This window comes from Paroedura picta, chromosome 2, assembly GCF_049243985.1.
Source record: "Paroedura picta isolate Pp20150507F chromosome 2, Ppicta_v3.0, whole genome shotgun sequence".
NCBI lineage: Eukaryota > Metazoa > Chordata > Lepidosauria > Squamata > Gekkonidae > Paroedura > Paroedura picta.
Window position 1 is genome coordinate 65,893,404 of NC_135370.1, and position 26,365 is coordinate 65,919,768.

At 43.1% G+C, this 26,365-nt stretch overlaps 1 protein-coding gene and 1 non-coding gene across 31 annotated transcripts in view; one reads left to right on the forward strand and one right to left on the reverse strand.

Annotated features, from left to right (window-relative positions):
• The window catches only part of CLASP1 (cytoplasmic linker associated protein 1), a 260,988-nt gene that overhangs the window by 57,704 nt on the left and 176,919 nt on the right, over nt 1–26,365 (forward strand). The window lies entirely within an intron of this gene.
• Nucleotides 24,022–24,147, reverse strand: LOC143831056 (U4atac minor spliceosomal RNA). Its single transcript, XR_013228691.1, has one exon. It is a non-coding gene; the product is annotated as a U4atac minor spliceosomal RNA (small nuclear RNA).

The window sequence follows — 26,365 nt, forward strand, 5'->3', positions numbered from 1 at the left end:
AAGGTGTCAGACATGGGACGCATTATAGTGTTTGTCAGCAAGGCCTTTGCATTTGAACCAAGGAGAAAAGGCAGAAAGTAGATCCCAGGACCAGAGAAGATACTTTTGTGGGATATGATTCTGAAAGTAAGGGGTATAGAGTGCTGTATCTGGAAACAGGTGAAGTCTATATCAGGTATGCAATTCATTTTGAAAGCGGAGTCAGAAAAAGCAGAGTCAGAGTCATGTGACTCCGAAAAAGCGAATGGTCAGTACTGACTCTTGGACCTTGAACCAGTGCACAATGATCAGAACAAGACACACAACCTAAGAAGGCAGACTCCAAAACAATCATGCCAGAGATTCAGAGTAGAAGAGGAAACAAATTAGAATGAGAGGGCATATGGACTGGACAGCAGATGAAAATCCAGGATCATATTTCTGATGCTGATTGTGACTGAACAAAGGCATTCTAGCCTTGTGCTTGTTCTGCCTCACAAGATTGATATTACTGGCTAAACCTTCTACTTGGAAGGAAATAGAATAGATACTAGCAACTGAAGTCAATAGACAGAAAAAGGCACTGCAAAAGGAGATTGATGCTCTACACAAAAGAGCAGGCGGTGGGAAGTCAGGGGTGCCAGCAGGAAAGCAAGTGGAGCAGGAGTTCAGGTGGCAGCGACGTCCCTCAGCAAAAGACTACCCCCCCCCCCGGGCCTCAGTAAAATTGTCAAGTGTTGACTGGTCCCCAGTGATAAAAAGGTTGGGGACCATTGGATTAGATTACATTTGAGATGAGTTTATAAATGTAGTTTGGAATCCTTTTGTTGCAAAGAAATTGATCTGCTTAATTTATGTAGTAAATACATTCTTAGGGGGTGAATGACTTGACTGTCCCCCATTGTAAGTACAATGAAAATCAGTCTTTAAAATGTCCTAGTTTTGAAATGAGGAACAGTGTGGGAAGCCATATTTTAAAAGCACTTGTTGGCCACAAGTGTGTATAAGATATTGTGAATGGGAATGTTCAGCCTGGAGAAAAGGAGGTTGAGAGGGGACATGATAGCCCTCTTTAAGTATTTGAATGGTTGTCACTTGGAGGAGGGCAGGATGCTGTTTCTGTTGGCTGCAGAGGAGAGGACACGCAGTAATGGGTTCAAACTTCAAGTACAACGATATAGGCTAGATATCAGGAAAAAAATTTTCACAGTCAGAGTAGTTCAGCAGTGGAATAGGCTGCCTAAGGAGGTGGTGAGCTCCCCCTCACTGGCAGTCTTCAAGCAAAGGTTGGATACACACTTTTCTTGGATGCTTTAGGATGCTTAGGGCTAATCCTGCGTTGAACAGGGGGTTGGACTAGATGGCCTGTATGGCCCCTTCCAACTCTATGATTCTATGATTCTATGATTCTATGAATTCGACTTGCTAGTTGAATACAGAATTCAGAAATACCCCTCCTGTGTTTAATTTTTTTTAACCTAAGTAAGAGTAGCATGCATTCATCAGTTACAGAAAAAAGGTCATTTTTCTGTGGAGGTAAGCTCTATCTGTGTTTGCCTAGCTGCCTGCTTTTCTTAGTGCATTTGAAAGTTAATAAGCATCAACTCTGGCACACCTCAGACTGTAGTTTACTTTTACTTAAATTTTGCATCAAAAAGCTGGGATGAAAATGTTTTTCTTTGGCATTTTTAATTCTTATAGTGTGTCTAGGAAGTGTGTGTGTTTATGAAGTATTATAGGAATAGATTCAAATGGGTAGCCGTGTTGGTCTGAAGTAGATCAATAAAATCAGAGTCCAGTAGCACCTTTAAGTCTTAAGACCAACAAAGATTTATTCAGGGCATAAGCTTTTGAGTGCAAGCACTGTTTTGACAAAGGATTATCATTGGCTGTATTTGGTTGTGACACAGTCTACTGATATAAGAGAATTGATTTTTGCTATATATTCCCTTTCATGTAAGGCAGCGGTCTGCAACCTTTCCTTGCCTGCGCGGCAGCCCTGCACAAACGCACATGTGCAGACTTGCCACGCATGCGCGTTTGCGCCGTTGGCATGCCGGCGGCCGCGGGTCTCTCCCCCCCCTCCTGAATCAAGAAGCTTGCTGGGCTGCAAGCTAATCGGCTGCTTTGGTGGACAATTTGCTCGCGGCCTGGCGAGCTTCTCGCTGTGGGGTGGGGGTGGGGAGAGGGAGCTGTGGCCCGGCGCTGAGGCCTTCTCGGCCCAGAACTGGGCCAAGGCCTGGGGGCTGGGGACCACTGATGTAAGGAGATCATAGTCTGACGAAGAGTGCTTGCACTCGAAAGCTCACGTCCTGAATAAAAATTTGTATTATAGGAATGTTCAGCATAAAACCCCTAGCGATGATATAATTTGGCTTCTTGTGTAAGCCTGAGAGATACCTGGAAAACCCATCAGACCCTTCCAACAACCCTTCCATGAGACAGGTAGATTGTTTATATTTATTGACTGAATTAAACTGTGCTTCAAGGGATGCAAACAAAATAATGTACAGGTTCAGAGATGACTGCACATAAAGAATATGTTTAGTAAAGCAAATGACTAAGGATTCAAGTCCAGTGGACTCTAGCTCCTGATAATAACTGGAAGTAACAAGGATTGAACCAAGGATCTGAATGTCAGAGTTTGTGATTGTCATGAAAGCATACATATTGTGTGATCTGTTCTGGGCAAGACAAACGGACTACAGCTTTATCAAATCTGGCATCAAACGGATTCAGTTCTCACTATAGGAATTTGGAGCCACGGCAACAGGTATCGTCTCTAGCTTTCTCATCTCAAAAGACGAGGGAGGGAAGGAGCCAAACTCCATAGTCCCAGGTGTGATGAAGCTCCTGACCTCAATATGTCAGCAATTCTTTTTCAAAACAAAACCAACAACAAAAAAATTATATGGGTTTGTTTACAGTACGTTAAAAATACCCTGCAATTCTCTCTGTTCAGCTAGCTTGCATCAAAAATGCTCTTTCAAGTGTTGTGCATCTTTGATGCCTGATCAAAGGAAAAGCAAGTTAAATTATCTTCAGAAGGACAATGCTAATAAAAAGTCAATCTGACGATTGTAACATCTACCTTTACATAGGTTGATACCTTATGGGTAGGAAAGCTGTCTGGCCTTCCACTTACATAGTTACTACTGGGGGTTAGTTGGGCCATGGTACAGTCACTGTTCAGGCATAATGACCGTCAGGGATATGGGCTTTCTGGGAAATTTTCCATTTCAAATTTAATAAATGGAATAATGTTAGTAAAAGAAGACAAATGTCCTTGGTCAAGCCTGGACCATGTACAGTCACTGAGTTTTGTCCATGCTCATTTCCCACAATTAGCTCATGTAATGTGACCGATTTGCAGCAAAACTGTCTTGACAATGATTAGATAAACAGTAATCTTTATAGATAAACAGACTACATTGACATATGTGGGGTGGAAAACATTCAATGGAAAAATACACCATTGGAAAATTTCCCACCCTACATCACTGATGACAACTGGTGGGACTGGGGTTAAAATCAGCAACTCAAAAGCTATTGTCTCAAATGGCACTTTGATCCTAAACATCTGTCCCATTGTATTTTAGGCTGCAGGCTATAGATATTTAAATATGTATATGTTCACACACACACACACATCCCCCCACCCCTTTGGAGGTCTAGATTTCCTTACTGCTGTGTTATCTATCCTGACTTGCTTTCCAAAGTGTTTTAAAGATTCTGATTCAGGTGAGTAGTCATGCTGGTCTGAAACAGTAGAGCAAAGTTTGAGTCCAGTGGCACCTTTAAGATCAACAAAATTTTATTCGAGGTGTAAGCTTTTGTGTGCACAGAATGCTTCCTTGCTGATTACACCTTGAATAACCTTACACCCTTGTATAATATTTTGTTGATCTTAGAGGTGCCCCTGGACTCAAACTTCAAAGAATCTGAGATAGAGATAAATCGTTCTGTACATTCTCAGTTGTTGCTTCTGGTGCCTGGAACTATGCCAACACTGGTGAACCACATGCCTCTGGGAAGCACACACACCGGTCAGAAAGACAACAGCTCTTCCATTTTAATAGCATAGAATCAGAGTTGGAAGGGAACACCAGGCTCAACTAGTCCACTCCCCCATACAATTCAGGAAATCACAACTACCTACCTACCCACAGTGCCCCCAATTTCATGTCCCCACCATTTTCATTATCCTCCCCCCCACACACCAAAAATCTCCAGAATCCAGCTTGGCCTGGAGGAAATTCACTTACCATTCCACAACAGCAATTAGTAATTCCCTGGGTATGCAAGAAAGGGCCAGAAGAGACAAACACTGGCACATCCCTTCCTGCCCACCCACTCACAATCTGCCTAAGTTCATAAAATTAGCATTTCTGTCAGATGACTATCTGGCCTCTGCTTAAAGGTAAAGGTAAAGGTATCCCCTGTGCAAGCACCGAGTCATGTCTGACCCTTGTGGTGACGCCCTCTAGCGTTTTCATGGCAGACTCAGTATGGGGTGGTTTGCCAGTGCCTTCCCCAGTCATCACCGTTTACCCCCCAGCAAGCTGGGTACTCATTTTACCGACCTCGGAAGGATGGAAGGCTGAGTCAACCTTGAGCCGGCTGCTGAGATTGAACTCCCAGCCTCATGGGCAGAGCTTTCAGACTACTGCGTGAGAAATACAGGACACAGCAAAGAGGGTTGTGTTTTAATGACTGCTTGTGGAGGGCTGTGGGTGTATAGGGAAAGTCAGGGTGGAAATATTAATCTTTAGTAGCTTTCAACTATGCATAATAGATGAGGCTTCAGAAAGCAGGAAAACATGCGTTTAATAATGAGCAGGCTAGACAACAGAACCTTTCAGCACATCCTAACATCTTGCCAAAATGTTATGAAATTCTTATTTGGAGACTTCTGAGGGAAGGGCATAGTGAAAAGACCTTGTGTGGAAACCTTTAGATCAAATCTGATCTTGGCATAGAGAAAAGACCTTGTGTGGAAATATTTAGATCAAATTTTTGTGGTTTATTTGAATCTTCAGGCTATATGAAGAAAGAGTGCCTATGTACAATGTTTGATCTCAGTTTATTGTAACATACAAGCTGGAAAGAAGGTGAAGTTGTACCTGCACAATTTCTGGAAAAAAATTCTTGAAGATTGGAAGAAAAATGAGAGCCCAATCACTTCCAGCTGAAAAAAAAGGACATTTGGAAAAAATTTAAATATATGCTATATTCAACTTCCCATCAAATCTGTGCTCTCTGATTTCTGCTTTAAGGCTGCAAACTTAAGAATAATTTCCTAGGACAAAGCTCTTCTAGAACAGGGTTGCTCTGGACAAGCCAGAATGTGGCACTGATTATCAGAGGCTTGTTGTTGGGAACATATTGTACCCCTTTTAAAATGGCTACATGGGCTATTTTGTTTTTAGAGTTTGATGGAGATATGAACCCATTTTGAATACCTTAAAATTTCAGATCTTCATATGTCCTCAATTCCTGAGTCTTGCCTGACTTCTACTAATGTAATAAATGCTGCTAACATCATTTGGGAGATGTTCTGTTAAGAACGTACACCCTTGCTTCCAGTAGAACTAGTGCTGTGCCCAATAATAAGATAAATAATTGCCTGGAGATGTCTGTCCTGAGCCTGGCCTCAGAGATAAGATACAGAAGCTAGAAGATGAAGAACTATGAACTCTTGCCTGCCATGAGTAATTCCCTATTGTTCATAAGTTAGGTTGCTGGAATATGCATTAAAGAAATTTAATTGGTAAAAGTTAACAAAACATTTTGAATAGTAGTAAATAGATCACAAGGTAACTGGAGACAGAAGATGATACTAGTATAGAATGCATGGTGCATCAATTAGAAATTTAGAGAACTTATTTTCAGTGTCTGGATTTGAAGTGTGTGATTTGGTTTACCTGAGCCCCAAAACCACCTAAATCAGTGTTGATTCTGAGGTGGTGTTTTTTGGCTTCTCCTAAACCAAACTGCAATTCTCTCATTTGATTTGGGAGTCAAATTGCAAAACCCCAGATTGATTTGTCTTTCGATTCAGGTGATTCAGGTTTCCTGAATCGATGCTCTGCCATTCTTGTGACCCTTTTCGCTTCCTCCCTTCATAAGGCAGAAGAAGCAAAAGGGAGCCAAGCCCCCATCCACCACCAAACTTAACATTCCCTCGCCATAACCTATGCCTCGGGGGGGATAAGCGAGAGATAGTGTGATATTACAGCTATAGTGAGGAGGGCCCAAAGATCTTAAATGCTCTGGCCTCAACCACAGATCTGGTGGAAGAGCTCCGTCTTGCAGGCCCTGCAGGACTGAGAAAGCTCCTGCAGGGCTCTCAGCTCTTCTGGGAGCTCATTCCACCAGGTTGGGGCCAGGACTGAAAAGGCCCTGGCCCTGATCAAGGCCAGACACACCTCCCTTGGGCCAGGAACCACCAACAGATTTGTACCTACAGAGTGGAAGGCCCTGCTGGGGGCATGTGGGAAGGCGGTTCCTCAAATATGTGGGATCCAGACTGCGGATGGCCTTAAAGGTCAAAACCAGAACCTTAAAAATGATCCGGAATGTAACGGACAACTAGTGTGGCTGTCTCAGCACAGGCTGGATGTGGGCCTTCCAAGATGTCCCTGTGAGGAATCTAGTGGCTGCATTCCGGACCAGCTGCAATTTCTGTGTCAAGGATAAGTGAAGGTTCACGTAGTGCAAGCTACAGACATTAAGCCTAGGGTTGGGCGCTTTAACGCCCAAAGCGGCCATTCGCTCCTGACACAGCCAGCGCTGCGCCATGGGGGGGGGGAAGAGTCGTGGGCATTGGAGCACCGGTGGCCGCACACACGCAGGTAAGGAGCTTCACGCCTGCGTGTGTGCACCCGCTGGTGTGCTGATGCCTGTGCCTCCCCTCCTCTCCTCTCCCCCCGCGGCGCAGCACCGGCTGCGTCGGGAGCGAATGGCCGCTTTGGGTGCCGAAGCACCCAACCCTAATTAAGACTGGAGGTGACTGTTGCATGGATCACTGTGGTTAGGTGCTCCGGGGACAGGTAGTACACTAGTAGCCTCACCTGGAGCAGATGAAAATACACTGTGTGGACTACTCTAGTGACTTGAGCCTCTATCAGTCGGGAGGTGTCAAAGGTCACACCACATTCCTGGCCTCTGGTGAGATCTTAAGTTGTGCCCCGGTCAGGCTGATAGCCTTCAGTGGGAATTGCCCATTGAGAGGTCTGTTTGCTATTGCAGCATTAGCTTTATAGGAAGTGTGCTGGGAAACACCACATTACTTACTGTTTAGTTTAATTCTGTTTGTCAATTCCAACACGTATTCTTTAGTGTTTTCTTATGTAGTGTATGAAATCATTGTTCTTTACAAATGCACATACTTCTTCTCTGGCCTATTGCCTCCCCTTGATTTTTAAGTTTTCCACTTAAGTTGAAAGTTTTATTCTTCTCTCACTTGTCTTTGGCATTACTCCTCTTTTTATTAGAATTTCTTGTCTAAATATTTTAGAAATATCTTAGAAAATATATCCTCTTTGTTAGCATCGCTAGGCAATACTATCAATATTTTTGATATATTTCAGACTCCCTCCCCCTTTGGCTGAGTGGGATGTCTCAGAGAAGTCTGAGAATTGGGTTTCTGTGTGAGTCTTCTATTCAAGCTGAGGGCTGGTTCTTCATCCTACCATACTATTGTTAATACTTGCGTTTTTTAGTAATTGGATTAGGTCTTGAAAGTCAAAGTAATATTTTTCTCTTTTGTTTAGGTGGGTAACTTGGGTGAGCCCAGTGTTCAAGGGGTCAAAAGGGAGCAGGAAGCATTAAGCAAAGTGTATTTTTATCACATTACAAATAGTCTGGGCTTCCTGGAGGAAATGGGCTGCATAAAGAAATTGTGATTTTTAAAAAATAAATTAGAAACCAAAGTTTATGGTTTTTTCCAGCTCTGTGAAATGAAAGTAAAGAATACTTCAGGTATTATTTTGGCAAATCTGGAGATCATCCATGTTAGGGTTGGCTGTATTTCTGCCTACTGTTTGCAGTGTTTGTATTGTGCCCTCCACACAAAGTCATGTATGATTTGCACAGGGTTTCCTTAATATTCACATTTGCCTTTTGGTGTAAAATAACCCTTGTGAATGAGAACATTTTTTCATTTCTGTAGCAAATAGCCAAATTAGCTAGTGGTTTGGTCCAATACAGTAGTACATAGCAAGTGCATTTTATAGGGCTAGTCAAAGAAGAAGGCAGATGTGACCCTTTGTAATGGGTTTGTCAGGGTTCAGTGCTAGCTCAGTGAAAAATTAAAAAAAGCTGTTCCATGATAAGGAAATGATGAATTTGTAGGCAGTGTGCTTCATTTTTGGTTTCTTTTTAAATCCCATAAAATGCATAATCTGATTTGTTTTTGAGAATTAAAATTGCACTTCTATACATCTGAATAAGTGAGTGCTGACTCATGACAGCCCATGCTGGTAAGTCTTTAAGGTGCTATTGAACTCTTTTGTGGGTATGGTGTGTGATCTCTATGGGAGCATAGCCCTTCCATCTTGCCGAGGGAGAGGCACATGGTTTTCTTTCTCCAGAACTCTAAGAAATATTCATTATACAAGAATTCTTTTGTGTCATCCAGCATCACTGGAAAGCTGATTCCCTTTGTAGAATTACACCTGAGCTCCTTGGAGGAAGGATGAAATACAAATGTGGCACCAGTTCCCCATTCAAGTTCTTTGACTGGGCATTCCTCATGAAGAATACCGATGAAAACCTCAGTGCTGCTCAAAAGCATGCATTGACAAGAAGGGCAGAAATGATAACTGATCCATCTAAAGCGATTTTAATATGTGTCCTGTGATGAGGGTGATTTAGTGTACTTGACTTTGGACCAGTTCCTGCTCCATATTTATATTTTACAATGACTGACAACAAGAGTGTTAACAGCATGTCCAGAAGAATGTGGGCCAGCTTATTGTCTTTGAATTAAAGTTTGTTTGTCTAAAAGGCTTCTGTGATAATATTTGAAACAAGTGACTGCCATGAATGCTAATTGGAATAATTTACATTTGAATTACTTTGCAGAAAAGACAATTTTATGGGGAAAAGCTGTTTTCTAGCACAATGAAGAACTGTTTAATAGAGCTCAGTTTCATTGTTATAGAGATGCAAAGGTAAAGGGGTTCTGTCTCTTCTTCCTCTCCCCTTTTGATAATTGCCTTTTAATGGAAGCATTTGAGTATCTATTTGCAATTGTGTAACATCTAACAGTTCTTTTGCATGTGATGCCTGTAATAAGGGAGAATAATTCTCAATCTAGTAACAAACCAACCTTTTCTTGATATATTGTTCCAGTTATTGTCAATTTTTGTTATGTTTTTGCTGGTAACATTTCTTCAGAAGGGCAAGGGGATATTAAAATGCAGATAAAATGTTTCCTGAAAGACATCTGCTATCTCATTCATTCAAACAACGATGAGCTCAATATTTTCGTTGGATTTATTATTCTTACTGTTATTTCGATGAAGAAGCAGAAACTGAGTCTTTTTTCCTCAATGACAAATAATCAGTAAAGACACTGTAGTGACCTGAGAAATGCAGGTAGCCAAATTGGTTCATAGCAAAATACAAACAAATGTGGTACTGAAGGAGAGTTTTATGGATACCTTGGGCTGGCAAATAAGTGGGTTCAGGATCAAATAAAGTCAAAATTTTCCTAGAAGCTAAAATAACTAAACAGAAGTATCTGGAACCCCAGTCCTGTACTCTCAGAAGCTGGCTGCAGGATCACTTACTCCAAAGGAACCATGACTATATAAAAATATCAAAGTCAAATTAGAAATAATTTGACAGCTCCAAGTACTTTTATTGGCCAGTCTAGTGTCCTGTGTCTTAGCTGAACATCTGCTCTGAGGAGAAATTTTAGTCAAAGGAGATAATCTTTACTATAGGTTGAAAGCTGAGCTACACAGCATCTGGATAACTACGACAGATATTTTGGCAGAGGGAATTTTGCCGTGAGGTGATACTCCCAATTCAGGCTAAAAGAAGAGCAGAGAATTCTAAGGAGAGAAGATGGAACCTTGCCCAGTAGAAATGGTGAAATCAGGTGTGAGGATTTCTTTAGACATATGTGTGAGAGAACTTGTTTCAGTCTCCTCAGAAGCCAGAGGAAAACTGGTACTTCTAGGAAAGGAAATTAGAGGTACTAACATAAGTTACCTGCCTTATAGAAACCAGGGGTGTTGAGAGGAACTCACAAAGATTAAAACAAAACAGACGTGTCTTGGTTAAAGACAGTGACCACGTTCTCTCAATACTAAGAAAACTTATGAACTAAGAACAGCTTAAAGAAACCTCTTAAAACCTGTAACTAAGAACCCCTAACCAAGGGATGTAAGAGATCCAAATCACCCGTAGGATCCTACTCCTCCAGTCTTCTGCCTGTTGTTGCAACAAAAGGTTCAACAAATGTATCTCCAGGGATCTTAGAATTTTGAGTTTGGGTTTTCACAATTGGCCAACTGAGGGGCCTCTTCCATACAAAGAAAAAGAGACCATTTAGTATTAGGCTGGGATTCTCCCTTCTCTGATAGGGAAAGTTTCTCTTTGATGAACAAAATTAAGAGGAGGCACTTCAGGAATCTCTGCAACAAGAAGAGTTCCTCACCTCCATCGACTTCATAGAGGTATATCATCATGTTCCTGTTCACCCAACTGACAGAAAATACCTCTGCTTCAAGAACTCCATTTCCAATTCAGAGTGTCCCCATTCAATCTCTCTAATCAGTCTGATTGTCAGAATAAAATTTCAAGGTATTCATATCCATCCTTAGCTCGACAATCTTCTGATCAAGGTACAGCACCAGGAACAAAGCCCAGCTAGACATAAAGTTGACCATACAGTACCTTCAAGATCGTAGATTTCATAGTCAACCTACAAAAGAATTTATTGTCTCTCTTACTGGAACATCTGGAGCCATTATCAACATTTCCATCAACTAACTGTCCTTATCTCAAAACAAAGCACAATGAATAATGGAGCTGTGAAACTCCAGAATCAAGGCCGGGTCTACACCCCTCATGACCTCGGCCAAGCTACTAGGTCTCATGCTTTCATATATAGACATAATCCAGTGGGGCTGACTGCTTGCAAGACATTTGGAACAGCTGTTATGACCGTATCATGCAGAGAACGAATCTGACCCTTCAGATTCCAGGCCAAATAAAGATGATTTGTAAGGTACACAGTTGCATATCTGCTGAGTGAAAAGAGTGAAGTTCACAGATTCCTCAAGAGATACAACACTGTGGTTTCTAACAAGTTTGCCTGAATGGGAAGTTGGTGAGTTTTACACCTGAGCAGAATTGCACTAGTGAAAAGAAACTGAGATCTTCACTTTTTATGAGCAAATAAATGGTGGGGTGAAGCAATCCTGACTGTAGACTTATATCCAAAGCAGACTGCTCATTGAAGGGTGCACAGATATTGCATGGTAAGGTGTCAGACATGGGACGCATTATAGTGTTTGTCAGCAAGGCCTTTGCATTTGAACCAAGGAGAAAAGGCAGAAAGTAGATCCCAGGACCAGAGAAGATACTTTTGTGGGATATGATTCTGAAAGTAAGGGGTATAGAGTGCTGTATCTGGAAACAGGTGAAGTCTATATCAGGTATGCAATTCATTTTGAAAGCGGAGTCAGAAAAAGCAGAGTCAGAGTCATGTGACTCCGAAAAAGCGAATGGTCAGTACTGACTCTTGGACCTTGAACCAGTGCACAATGATCAGAACAAGACACACAACCTAAGAAGGCAGACTCCAAAACAATCATGCCAGAGATTCAGAGTAGAAGAGGAAACAAATTAGAATGAGAGGGCATATGGACTGGACAGCAGATGAAAATCCAGGATCATATTTCTGACTAGTAATTAAGCCCGCTGTATGCCGAATACAGCGGGCGCTAGAAACTGACCTTGTCGGGCGGCGGCTCTCTGCCTAAGTAGTGGTCCCCAACCTTTCTGAGGCTGGGGACCGGCACGGGCCGCGCCCGGGCCGCGCCCGCGAGCCGCGCCCGGGCCGCGCCCGCGAGCCGCGCCCGGGCCGCGCCCGCGAGCCGCGCCCGGGCCGCGCCCGCGAGCCGCGCCCGGGCCGCGCCCGCGAGCCGCGCCCGGGCCGCGCCCGCGAGCCGCGCCCGGGCCGCGCCCGCGAGCCGCGCCCGGGCCGCGCCCGCGAGCCGCGCCCGAGCCGCGCCCGAGCCGCGCCCGAGCCGCGCCCGCACATCGGGCCGCTTGCTGGCAGGGCCGCTGGTGGACTGTTTCTTCCTGGAACCGGGAGCGGCTGCGAGGACGGCGGAGACCATTGTAAGTTGGGGGCGAGGGGGTGGTGCGCGGGGGCTGCGGCCTGCGTGGGTTCCCTCGGGCGTCAGGCCAGGAGCAACTGCGAGCCGCGCTGCGCGCGGCTCGCAGTTGCTGGGGCTGGGAATCAGAGGGAGCAATCGGCAGGCGCTTCGCGCCTGCCGATTGTTCCCTCCGATTGTCTGTCATGAGGAAGGGTCCAATCCGGACCCTTCCTCATCCCGGACACATCCCGCCCCAGAACGCCTTACTCTTTTATTTAGTCCGTGGCGCCCGTGGCGCCACGGGCGGTGTTCAGATGCTGATTGTGACTGAACAAAGGCATTCTAGCCTTGTGCTTGTTCTGCCTCACAAGATTGATATTACTGGCTAAACCTTCTACTTGGAAGGAAATAGAATAGATACTAGCAACTGAAGTCAATAGACAGAAAAAGGCACTGCAAAAGGAGATTGATGCTCTACACAAAAGAGCAGGCGGTGGGAAGTCAGGGGTGCCAGCAGGAAAGCAAGTGGAGCAGGAGTTCAGGTGGCAGCGACGTCCCTCAGCAAAAGACTACCCCCCCCCCCGGGCCTCAGTAAAATTGTCAAGTGTTGACTGGTCCCCAGTGATAAAAAGGTTGGGGACCATTGGATTAGATTACATTTGAGATGAGTTTATAAATGTAGTTTGGAATCCTTTTGTTGCAAAGAAATTGATCTGCTTAATTTATGTAGTAAATACATTCTTAGGGGGTGAATGACTTGACTGTCCCCCATTGTAAGTACAATGAAAATCAGTCTTTAAAATGTCCTAGTTTTGAAATGAGGAACAGTGTGGGAAGCCATATTTTAAAAGCACTTGTTGGCCACAAGTGTGTATAAGATATTGTGAATGGGAATGTTCAGCCTGGAGAAAAGGAGGTTGAGAGGGGACATGATAGCCCTCTTTAAGTATTTGAATGGTTGTCACTTGGAGGAGGGCAGGATGCTGTTTCTGTTGGCTGCAGAGGAGAGGACACGCAGTAATGGGTTCAAACTTCAAGTACAACGATATAGGCTAGATATCAGGAAAAAAATTTTCACAGTCAGAGTAGTTCAGCAGTGGAATAGGCTGCCTAAGGAGGTGGTGAGCTCCCCCTCACTGGCAGTCTTCAAGCAAAGGTTGGATACACACTTTTCTTGGATGCTTTAGGATGCTTAGGGCTAATCCTGCGTTGAACAGGGGGTTGGACTAGATGGCCTGTATGGCCCCTTCCAACTCTATGATTCTATGATTCTATGATTCTATGAATTCGACTTGCTAGTTGAATACAGAATTCAGAAATACCCCTCCTGTGTTTAATTTTTTTTAACCTAAGTAAGAGTAGCATGCATTCATCAGTTACAGAAAAAAGGTCATTTTTCTGTGGAGGTAAGCTCTATCTGTGTTTGCCTAGCTGCCTGCTTTTCTTAGTGCATTTGAAAGTTAATAAGCATCAACTCTGGCACACCTCAGACTGTAGTTTACTTTTACTTAAATTTTGCATCAAAAAGCTGGGATGAAAATGTTTTTCTTTGGCATTTTTAATTCTTATAGTGTGTCTAGGAAGTGTGTGTGTTTATGAAGTATTATAGGAATAGATTCAAATGGGTAGCCGTGTTGGTCTGAAGTAGATCAATAAAATCAGAGTCCAGTAGCACCTTTAAGTCTTAAGACCAACAAAGATTTATTCAGGGCATAAGCTTTTGAGTGCAAGCACTGTTTTGACAAAGGATTATCATTGGCTGTATTTGGTTGTGACACAGTCTACTGATATAAGAGAATTGATTTTTGCTATATATTCCCTTTCATGTAAGGCAGCGGTCTGCAACCTTTCCTTGCCTGCGCGGCAGCCCTGCACAAACGCACATGTGCAGACTTGCCACGCATGCGCGTTTGCGCCGTTGGCATGCCGGCGGCCGCGGGTCTCTCCCCCCCCTCCTGAATCAAGAAGCTTGCTGGGCTGCAAGCTAATCGGCTGCTTTGGTGGACAATTTGCTCGCGGCCTGGCGAGCTTCTCGCTGTGGGGTGGGGGTGGGGAGAGGGAGCTGTGGCCCGGCGCTGAGGCCTTCTCGGCCCAGAACTGGGCCAAGGCCTGGGGGCTGGGGACCACTGATGTAAGGAGATCATAGTCTGACGAAGAGTGCTTGCACTCGAAAGCTCACGTCCTGAATAAAAATTTGTATTATAGGAATGTTCAGCATAAAACCCCTAGCGATGATATAATTTGGCTTCTTGTGTAAGCCTGAGAGATACCTGGAAAACCCATCAGACCCTTCCAACAACCCTTCCATGAGACAGGTAGATTGTTTATATTTATTGACTGAATTAAACTGTGCTTCAAGGGATGCAAACAAAATAATGTACAGGTTCAGAGATGACTGCACATAAAGAATATGTTTAGTAAAGCAAATGACTAAGGATTCAAGTCCAGTGGACTCTAGCTCCTGATAATAACTGGAAGTAACAAGGATTGAACCAAGGATCTGAATGTCAGAGTTTGTGATTGTCATGAAAGCATACATATTGTGTGATCTGTTCTGGGCAAGACAAACGGACTACAGCTTTATCAAATCTGGCATCAAACGGATTCAGTTCTCACTATAGGAATTTGGAGCCACGGCAACAGGTATCGTCTCTAGCTTTCTCATCTCAAAAGACGAGGGAGGGAAGGAGCCAAACTCCATAGTCCCAGGTGTGATGAAGCTCCTGACCTCAATATGTCAGCAATTCTTTTTCAAAACAAAACCAACAACAAAAAAATTATATGGGTTTGTTTACAGTACGTTAAAAATACCCTGCAATTCTCTCTGTTCAGCTAGCTTGCATCAAAAATGCTCTTTCAAGTGTTGTGCATCTTTGATGCCTGATCAAAGGAAAAGCAAGTTAAATTATCTTCAGAAGGACAATGCTAATAAAAAGTCAATCTGACGATTGTAACATCTACCTTTACATAGGTTGATACCTTATGGGTAGGAAAGCTGTCTGGCCTTCCACTTACATAGTTACTACTGGGGGTTAGTTGGGCCATGGTACAGTCACTGTTCAGGCATAATGACCGTCAGGGATATGGGCTTTCTGGGAAATTTTCCATTTCAAATTTAATAAATGGAATAATGTTAGTAAAAGAAGACAAATGTCCTTGGTCAAGCCTGGACCATGTACAGTCACTGAGTTTTGTCCATGCTCATTTCCCACAATTAGCTCATGTAATGTGACCGATTTGCAGCAAAACTGTCTTGACAATGATTAGATAAACAGTAATCTTTATAGATAAACAGACTACATTGACATATGTGGGGTGGAAAACATTCAATGGAAAAATACACCATTGGAAAATTTCCCACCCTACATCACTGATGACAACTGGTGGGACTGGGGTTAAAATCAGCAACTCAAAAGCTATTGTCTCAAATGGCACTTTGATCCTAAACATCTGTCCCATTGTATTTTAGGCTGCAGGCTATAGATATTTAAATATGTATATGTTCACACACACACACACATCCCCCCACCCCTTTGGAGGTCTAGATTTCCTTACTGCTGTGTTATCTATCCTGACTTGCTTTCCAAAGTGTTTTAAAGATTCTGATTCAGGTGAGTAGTCATGCTGGTCTGAAACAGTAGAGCAAAGTTTGAGTCCAGTGGCACCTTTAAGATCAACAAAATTTTATTCGAGGTGTAAGCTTTTGTGTGCACAGAATGCTTCCTTGCTGATTACACCTTGAATAACCTTACACCCTTGTATAATATTTTGTTGATCTTAGAGGTGCCCCTGGACTCAAACTTCAAAGAATCTGAGATAGAGATAAATCGTTCTGTACATTCTCAGTTGTTGCTTCTGGTGCCTGGAACTATGCCAACACTGGTGAACCACATGCCTCTGGGAAGCACACACACCGGTCAGAAAGACAACAGCTCTTCCATTTTAATAGCATAGAATCAGAGTTGGAAGGGAACACCAGGCTCAACTAGTCCACTCCCCCATACAATTCAGGAAATCACAACTACCTACCTACCCACAGTGCCCCCAATTTCATGTCCCCACCATTTTCATTATCCTCCCCCCCACACACCAAAAATCTCCAGAATCCAGCTTGGCCTGGAGGAAATTCACTTACCATTCCACAACAGCAATTAGTAATTCCCTGGGTATGCAAGAAAGGGCCAGAAGAGACAAACACTGGCACATCCCTTCCTGCCCACCCACTCACAATCTGCCTAAGTTCATAAAATTAGCATTTCTGTCAGATGACTATCTGGCCTCTGCTTAAAGGTAAAGGTAAAGGTATCCCCTGTGCAAGCACCGAGTCATGTCTGACCCTTGGGGTGACGCCCTCTAGCGTTTTCATGGCAGACTCAATACGGGGTGGTTTGCCAGTGCCTTCCCCAGTCATTACCGTTTACCCCCCAGCAAGCTGGGTACTCATTTTACCGACCTCGGAAGGATGGAAGGCTGAGTCAACCTTGAGCCGGCTGCTGGGATTGAACTCCCAACCTCATGGGCAAAGCTTTCAGGCGGCTGCCTTACCACTCTGCGCCACAAGAGGCTCCTCGGCCTCTGCTTAAAAACCTCCTCTGCTTAAAAACCTCCAAATAAGGAGAACTCACCACCTCCCAAGAAAGCCTGTTCCACTGAGGAACTGCTCCATCTGTAAGGAACTTCTTCTGGATGTTTAGTCAAAACTTCTTTTGAATTAATTTCAACCCATTGGTTCTGGTCCAACCCTCTGGGGCAACAGAAAACAACTCTGCTCCATTTTCTATATGACAGCCCTATTTGAAAATGGCCATCATATCACCATCTTTTCTCGAGGCTAAACAGACCAAGCTTCTTCAACCTTTCCTCATACAGCTTGGTCTCCAAAACCCCTCACCATCTTCATAGCAATCCTCTGGGCATGCTCCAGTTTCTCTGCGTCTTTCTTCAGTTGTGGTGCCAAAAACTGAACACAGTAGTCCAAGTGAGGTCTAACCAGAGCAGAGTAAAGTGGTAGCATCACCTTGTGTGATCTGGACACTATACTTCTTTTAATACATCCCAAAATCCTGTTTGCCTTTTTAGCTACTGAGTCACAGTGCTTACTCATGTTCAGTGTCTGGCCTACTAAGACCCCCAGATTCTTTTCACACATACTACTGCCAAGACAAGTCTCACCTATCCTAAAAGGTAAAGGTAAAGGTATCCCCTGTGCAAGCACCGAGTCATGTCTGACCCTTGGGGTGACGCCCTCTAGCGTTTTCATGGCAGACTCAATATGGGGTGGTTTGCCAGTGCCTTCCCCAGTCATTACCGTTTACCCCCCAGCAAGCTGGGTACTCATTTTACCGACCTCATGGGCAAAGCTTTCAGACGGCTGCCTTACCACTCTGCGCCATAAGAGGCTCACCTATCCTACAGTGATGCATTTGATTTTTCCTACCTAAATGCAGAATTTTATTCATTTTAGCCCAGTTTTCCAACTTGCCAAGATCACCCTGTACCTGATTCTGTTTTCTGGTGTGTTTGCTACCCCTCCCAGTTTAGTATCATCTGGATCCTTCATCCCAATCATATATTGCACAACCCAGGGCCCAGGATAGATCCCTGAGGCACTTCATTTGTCACTCTTCTCCAAAAATCTTCTCTTCTGTTATGGATTGTTTCATGTATTGTTTATACGTTTTATGTAAACTGCCCTGAGCCTCCAGAGAGGGCGGTATATAAATACAATAAATATATAAATAAACAAACAAATAAATAAATAAAGATGACGAACCATTTACAAGTACCCCTTTGTGTGCGATCTGTCTACCAGTTCTCGATCCACTTAAAAGTAATAGGATCCATACTGTATTTTACCAATTTCTAATAAGAATATGTGGAACCTTATCAAAAGCCTTACTGAAATCAAGGTAAACAATGTCCACAGCATTCCCATGATCTACTGAGTTAGTAACTTTCTCAAAAAAAAGATATAAGGTTAGTCTGACATGACTTGTTAGTCTGACCTAACATTTTGGTGGAGGTAAGGTCTCTGGGAAGCTGTTCATTATTTTTTTTTGGGGGGGGGGTTCTCTGCTTTCAGTGACTGGAGAAAGAACTAGTGTACTGGGATTTGCGCTTTCTCCATCTCCCTCATCAGTGTAAACATGCTTATTTAGTCTTCAGTCATTTTTTTCATGTTCTTATAAGAGTTCTTCAACCATGTTCTGTTCTTCAACCATGTTCTTATCATAAGAGTTCTTCAACTAGTTTAAATTGGTTTGTTTCCTGGTGGTTGTGACTGCATCAAGTTAATGCTCTCACAGAACAACTCTAATCACAGTTGCACACTACTAAGCCTTATCTTCTTCACTGGACTTAATAGGGTATAATTCTGCTTAGCACTACTGTCCGATGAGATGAGACCTGGAATTTGCAGGATGCTTTTCTTGGTTATGAGGAAGTGCCGCTAGGAAGTATGAGATTCATTTACATAGTAACAACGGGTCTCGTGATGAGGCTCCTGAAAGTAGGCAGTTGGAGAAAAGGATTGCCCCAGTGTTGGATCTGGACCAAAAAGGGAACCATAGAGTGGTAAGATGTTTGCGGCTTAGGATAGGACTGAAGCTGCAGAAAATGTGGTTCCACCTAATTTGTGAAAAAACTCTTCCTCTTTCCTGAAAATTTAATAGACATTTTATGCCTCAGAGTGCTAGAATACTGTTTTAAAACAATGTTGGTGCTTTTGCCCTGCTATGTATACTTTCTGACATATTTTTCTCTGTCCGATTGTTTTTTCTTCTTTGTGGGCAGTTGCTGTTGTCATTCCATCATGCTTGATGTGATCTTCACTACATTCCTTGTTCGTCCATACCTTGGCATAGCTGTCAGCCATGTTTTCTACAAAAGAGTCACAAAGATCTGTTCTCCGTGGAGTGCTGCACATCAGTTAATTGCTAGCGGTTCCTTTATTGGTCTGGGTTTGTCCCAAGGTATCCCTTTGTGACCACTTCCTGTTATTTGCTTGTGATGGGCAACAGGATTGGGCTTCCCCTGCTTCAGCTTTGGAAATAACTGGATAATTACTGTGGTGGTCTGGGCCCCGGTTAATTTTAGACTCTTGAGTTTACAAGTAGATAGCTAAAAAGGCTTAGAGGGCTTAAGTGCTTCCCCATTGTCTCATCTTAGGAGCGAGTGGGAAAATGCAACTGTAGTTGTTTTTATATTTAGTCTCCTGTAGGTTTTACTGTTGGTTTATGGAGCCTGTGGTGCAGTCATTCTACAAGGAAGCAGCCAATGCCTTTATTCTACTGTATATTGTTGAGTTTTGAAAGTGTCCCCAGCATTTTATCTACCCACCAATGGCACCTGCTTTCCAATTAAGTGTCCTGGTTGCCGGTACTGAACTGCCACCTGGTATTACAGTTTTTCTTTTGGGGATCTGGGCCTGACTAATTTGCAGGCATGTACCAAAGCATTTAGTAGGTGATTTGTAGTGGTAAAGTAGTAAAGGTTAAGGTAAAGGTATCCCCTGTGCAAGCACCGAGTCATGTACGACCCTTGGGGTGATGCCCTCTAGTGTTTTCATGGCAGACTCAATATAAGGTGGTTTGCCAGTGCCTTCCCTAGTCATTACCGTTTACCCCCCAGCAAGCTGGGTACTCATTTTACCGACCTCGGAAGGATGGAAGGCTGAGTCAACCCTGAGCTGGCTGCTGGGATCGAACTCCCAGCCTCATGGGCAGAGCTTCAGACTGCATGTCTGCTGCCTTACCACTCTGCGCCACAAGAGGCTCGGTAAAGTAGTAATTGGGTGTTAAAACTCACAAAGCTGTGATGGAATGTGTTGTACCAATCTGACACTTGAATCTGAACATTCAGCTCCAAAGTGATATAGCAGGGGTAGTCAAACTGCGGCCCTCCAGATGTCCATGGACTACAATTCCCAGAAGCCCCTGCCAGCAAATGCTGGCAGGGGCTTCTGGGAATTGTAGTTCATGGACATCTGGAGGGCCGCAGTTTGACTACCCTTGTGATATAGAATATATAATTTGAAATGTTAATACTTTTATAAAGGAATGCTGTGCTGGCAGGGGCTCATGGGAATTGTAGTCCATGGACATCTAAAGAGCCACAGTCTGGCCACCCCTGATGTAGACATTTTATGACCTTCTAAAAGAGAAAATGTAAATTCAGATTTCATGTATTGATAATATTGCCCTTAGAAATGGCCATCTGGGCTTCACCATGCTCTGAAAAAAGAGGGTTTTATTAAGGTTAGGAAAGAAGGCAGTGGGTTTCTGGTTTAGAAAGAAGGCTTGTTGGGTAATTTAGGCCTCGGGCCTCTCAAGGATCATGAGGCAAGCACTCCCTCGCCTTTGGCAGCCTGGAAGCATGCTTATCCTTTCTTGTAAACAGGGCTGTATTCTTTCAAGCGCTGCAGTTTCACAAGCCCCAAATGGAACACTTCAGGGTTGCCTTGTATTTGTTGTATATAGAGGCAACACAACATCAGAGCCTCCTTTTCCTGACACTAATTCCAGGGCCAGTTCTTAAACAGAAATATCTTTATGCAAGCTGTGCTTAGTCTGTGGCAGCAAAGATGGCAAGGAGCCCCGTCTCCCTTATCAAACAAATAAATAACTGCGGTTAAAAGTTTTTATGGGTACTTCAGACAGACTAACATTATTTATTTGGATATGCTGTCGCATTTGCCTGTGAGTGAGAATTGTACAGGAAAGTGAAAGGATGTGTTTTGAACGGGCTACATTCTGAGCTATCCAGTTCTGTTACCAGAATAAATAAACACCCCACCATAGGCATTCTAACAGTGTGGCCACTGGTTCACAGTATGATAGTGTTACACTCTGTGGGGCATAAGAACTTGTATGGGGTGGGATGGAAGAAAATCAGGGAAGCCAACGGTCCCTTTCTAGCTCAGCCAGAACGATCAACAGTACAATCCTATGCAATTGTAGTCCAGGAGTGTCAAACTCATTTGTTACGAGGGCCAGAACTGACATAAATGGGACTTTGCTAGGCACGGTCAAGCCGTGAGTGCCATAAAATGCAATGCCAGGTACCAGAGATACAAACTTTATAGTTGGCATGGACAAACCTAATTAATGATATTATTATTTTACTAAAAATACAAAAAAAGCAAATTGATTCCCAGGAGTAAAGCAGTTGATTTAGTGGGGAATCCACAACCCCCCAATAAGTGTGTTTAATCAGAACATTTCCTGAAACCATAGAATGGGACGTGTATCTTTCATTTCCATGGAAAATTGGCTACTTTTTGTAAATATAGCACTTTTAGGAGACAAGTCATCCTCCTTGAAGTTAAATAAGGTAGTTTTTCAGCAGCACCACCCCTGGTATGCCCAGCCTCAGCAGCCGAGCACAGCTAAAATCTGTCTCTCACTTTTGGTTTTCTCTCTCCCCCCATCCTACTTCTGAGGAACTCAGGGAGGCACACAGGACTTCCCTCTCAACTGCCCCATCCTCACCAACAACCCTGTGAAGTGGTCCAGGCTGAGTAACCAGCCTGGGTGACCCTGGAAATAGGTTCCGGACTCAAAAGGAGGGCGGGTCTGAACCTGGCTTTCCTAGATTCCCTCACTTTTTCAGTAAACTGCTGCATTCTCACCAACACCCTTTGGTGAGGTGGTGGCAGCGCTGACCACCTGGTCTCGCCCCCCTCCCATGTAGTGGCTTCACCAGTCCTCTGTAAGCTGCAGTCAGAGGAGGTAGGAGGGGGAAAACAACATATCTCCTCTTTCTCTGCTTTCACTGCCATTCCGTTCCCCCCACTTTTGCCTTGGCCTCATAGTCCTGTCCCCTAGCAACAGCTTCAACCCCACATACTTCAGTGTGCGCGCCCACTCCCCCCACCCCCAAGTAGCCTCCTGCTTTCATTCCCTCCACTCTCGGGGTCCAGTCTAGGCTTTTGAAAGCAAAGGATGTAGACTACAGTAACCCTGCGTAAAATTACTCTTATTGGTTCAATACAAGCATAGATAATGGACAGGTTTTTATTATATCCCGGGGGGAGGTGGGATATAAATTAAAGGATAATAATAATAATAATAATAATAATAATAATAATAATAATAATAATAATAATAATATAAAGGTTGGATGCATTGGCCCTGTCTCCAGCAACATGCTTGAAGGCCGAAACCACCGGTGACCAAATTTCCTCTTGCACCTCTTTCCTGAACACTTACAGATTTTTTCTATTTTTCCATTGGAACTCTCCAGATTTCCAAACCAAAATTGAATTTGTTTCCAGCCTGTTTATTACTTTTCTGCTGAAGTCTGTTTTCCATGTTCCTCAGTGGAATAATTTCAACAATGAATTCTTGATAAAAATTCTACAAATTTCAGAAGCTCTTATGCAATTTCTCTGCCACAGGCTAGCATAGTTAATGTTCTGAAATTGAATGGAGATGTCTTGTTGGTATCTAAGTACCTACTGGATTTAAACATGACATTTTGTTTCTACATTTTTTTTGCACAGCTGGCTGTTTCTTAGTTCTCAGACAGGCTCTTGAAAGAAATGTGCGTTATTAATTGGTCCTTGATTTCTTCTCAAATGCATTTAAACTTTACATAATTAAATCTCACCCTGTACTGCATTTCACGGACCTTTGACCCTGTTTTGATCTTTTTCTAATAACCTCCTTATATAAGTGTTGTCATAGTGAGAACTCACTGCATCAATCTCATGTGCAAAAACTTATGCTTTTTAATTTTTATGGTACCACTGGACTGTTTCATTTTTGCTATTGACTTGGCTGTTGGTGATCCATTTTTACTCTGCAGTAAGCTTAAGTTAGGGATTCAGCAAAGGGAATTTAAATGTTTCTATAATGGTTGGTGATGGGATAAATTGGATGTATGCAGTAGCTTTGTCTGCTTGCTCAATGTTTTTGTAACAGGTAATGTAAAACATTTTCTCTGGAGTATTTTGTAATTAATAGTTTCTATCTTGGCACACAAACCTCCAGGTAGTTAATTTTTCTTCTTTAGCCTTGTAAAGTGGGTCACTGTTCTAATTTTAGATACACAGATGCTAGTCTGTTAGTTGCCCCAAAATTCCTTTTTACTTTAGAGACAAGTAGTTTAGGTTTACAGATATATATTCTTCTAAGGCCGATAAAGGAGCAGAGTATATTGACATGGTTATGTTCCTTCTCCTGTGATCATAACTTAATACATCTTCCTACCTGCAAAGGAATGGGTGTACTCTTGGACAGATGTTTCTAATTATTAGATTGATATTTTGCAAACCTTTGTGCTTGTGCAATTCAAGGCATTGCAAACACAGGACGCAATTGTGGAAGCAGAATTTGAGGCTCGTTTAAGGCTTAGGCATTTTCCCCCCGCTCTTTCTTGCACGCACATATTGAAGTGGCATATATACTCTCTTGCTGGAAAGTAGCCCATTGTAGTTTGGAAGAAGAGTACAGGTGTTTACAATAGTCATTATATATAATTTATGGTAGAAGGTGGAAGAAGGTATTTTTGAAGCCCTTGTCACAGAGAAGAAATTAATGAAGGAACCATTTATGAATACTTACTGGCGCCACCTAGTGGGAAAAGGTAAAAAGAAAAAGGGTGTACAGAAACTAGGATTTGCTACCAGGTCATGTAAATCATCATCGAGGTAACAAAAAACAAAGCAACTTGTTTTTAATAAGCAACACAATAGGAGGAAGGTTCCAAAAATTGCACCTCAGTGGGGCAGAAACCCCAAGGATGCGTTCGTGTTGTGTAGGTGTTAGCAGTACTGTTCTCACTATACGTTCATTGAACAGCAGCGCAACCCCAAGACAAGGACGGTTAGTGAGCAGCAGCGCTGAGAACGTAGAGAGGAGACGGGGATAGCTAGTCAGGTCATAGCGACGGTTGTTTGGATGACTGCTGTTTGCATGCTCGGAATTGATCCGCCGGATGATGGAATAACAACGCGAGCCTTCCCGTCGGTAGCGTTTTACAAAGGAAGCCGCTTTTAGCCCCCGCTTGCCGCTTGTGGACGGTTCCCAGAATGCTTCGCGGGGACCCAACCCGCTAATTTGCATAGAGGGCTGTGAAAGTGAAACCGGAGAGGAGGAGGTGTGACGTCACAGAGGCGGCGGGCGTGTCCTTCGGTCTCTTGGCCGGGCTCCTTTCCGCAGATGCCTCGGCCGAGAGCCGCTAAGCGTCTGACCTGCAGCCGACTCGTAGGAAGTCCGTGTTTTATGCCGGAATAAAAACTTGACAGACTTCCATGTGTCACTCCCTTCCTGTTTATTTATGTATTTCTTGCTAGCTAGTAGGGACTAACAGCCCTCTGGAATTATTTGTGTTTCCTGGTTTCGTCAGCTAGGGGTGCAGTTTGAGGTGTATCTGCACCATTGAACAGCGTGGCATTGCTTCCTGAGGCGTCGGGGATAGGATCCTGACATAAAGATTTCGTTCTTGCAAGGCCGTAGCCCTGAACTTTTTTCTTTCTTTTTTTTTTTTTGAGAATCTGATGGGAAAAAATCTACTGGACTCCCAGATCAGCGAAATCGCTGTCACAAGCGAACTCTGCTTGGTTTGTGTTGTCCTGTAAATACCTGCTGTTCCTTGCCTAAGTAGCACTGAGCATGCCCACGGGGTCCATCAGAACGCCTGCTGTAGAGTAACTGGCCTCAATAATATAATAATATAACAGCCTAACAAGTTTTAATTTTTTTTAAATCAATTCAGGGATTTTTTATCCAGTTTAATGCTTTTACTGTATTGATAATTTGTTAACTGCTTGCTTCAAGAGTGTTGCATGAAGAGGTGCCTTAGACATTTCTTCAGTCCATAAAAAATGCACAGGGTTGAATGAATGCTGGCATACTTGCATTTGCCGTAAATGTGTGGGAAACAAAACTAGGTTTAGTTCAAATATTTTGATTTAATTGTACTTGGAACAGTGTGAATCAGCTGAATTTAATTTACGATGGTGCCTATGTTGAATTCCTGTTCCCATCTTATACACATGTGTGTATTTTTATCCCTTCCCTTGTTGAAAACTCACCTTTGTAATTCTAACACAAGGTGGTGGGCACAACCAGAAATATTTATTGTGGGAGGCAGAGCCAACCACAAAGCATCAGGGTGTGGGACGACACAGAACTCTAATAGCAGGTCTTCAACATTTCAGGCAGAAGCTCTGTTTAACAGCCTGCTTTTTAAAATTGTAATGTTTTCTAGCATATTCACAAAATAAGTGGATGTCTTGAGCTTGTTAAGAAACTCTGTCTTTGTTTTGCAGCCTTCCAAGAGAGGGTAAAAACTTGTTTTTGTGTTTTTTGTTTTGTATTTAATTGTATTAAATTTAATTGTGAAATAAGCTCCTGGAAGTGCTGTGGACAGAGCTCTTGTGCTAGGCGTTTGTTTAGCACCAATGCGTTAATAGGACACCACTAGTAGGGCCTTCCTCCACAGCTTTTCTCCACCCTGGACTGACATGGGAGCAGAACTGATTGACTGGCAGTTTGGCAGCTGCAGTGAATTGGATAATTTCTAATGGTTTTAAATGTTATTACATTTTTTTAATGGGGATTGTTATTAAATGGTTGCAAACTGCTCTGAGATGGCTACAGTGAGAGGGACTGTCGAAAAAGTAAAATAAATAACTAAATATTGTATACATTTCTGGATCCTAGTCTGACAATGTTGCCACCACACCCAGCTTATGCAAGGGGAAAAATGAGGGAAACCCATGTCTTCTCCTGGTTATGCCTGTACATGACTTCTTCTCTCATGAGCCCAGACATGTTTAATCTGCATATATACATGTAATAGCAACAGTTGATGCTGAATCGCTGGTGAGAGATTCTGACCAGATTTTTGTAGGGACGTAATATGAAAAGTCAACAAAATTGGATACACTGTAACACAGTGGTTCTCAACCTTCCTAATGCCGTGACCCTTTGATACAGTACCTCATGTTGCGGTGACCCCAATCATAAAATTATGCAAGTATTCTTTCATAGAAATTATTTTTATTTATTCATTCATTCATTTATTTATTTATTTATTTA